The sequence below is a fragment of the Stomoxys calcitrans genome, chromosome 4, assembly GCF_963082655.1.
Source record: "Stomoxys calcitrans chromosome 4, idStoCalc2.1, whole genome shotgun sequence".
NCBI classification, from domain to species: Eukaryota; Metazoa; Arthropoda; class Insecta; order Diptera; family Muscidae; genus Stomoxys; species Stomoxys calcitrans.
Window position 1 is genome coordinate 179616151 of NC_081555.1, and position 460 is coordinate 179616610.

A 460-nucleotide genomic window follows, 5' to 3' on the forward strand; every position below is an offset into this window, starting at 1 on the left:
TGATTTTGAGCCTCTAGAGTGCGCAAATCTTATCCGATTAGAATGAAATTTTGCACGACATGTTTTGTTATGATATCCAACAACTGTGCCAAGTATGGTTAAAATCGGTCCATAACCTGATATAGCTGTCATATAAACCAATCTTGGGCCTTGACGAGAGGGCGCAATTCTTATCCGATTAGAATGAAATTTTGCAAGACATGTTTTGTTATGATATCCAACAACTGTGCCGAGTATGGTTCAAATCGGTTCATAACCTGATATAGCTGTCATATAAACCGATCTTGGGTCTTGACTTCTTGAGCCTCTAGAGGGCGCAATTCTTATCCGATTGGAATGAAATTTTGCATAACGTATTTTATTCTTACTTTCAAAAACTGTGTCAAATGAGGTTCAACCCGGTTCATAATCTGATATAGCTGCCATATAAACCGATCTGGGATCTTGACTTCTTGAGCCT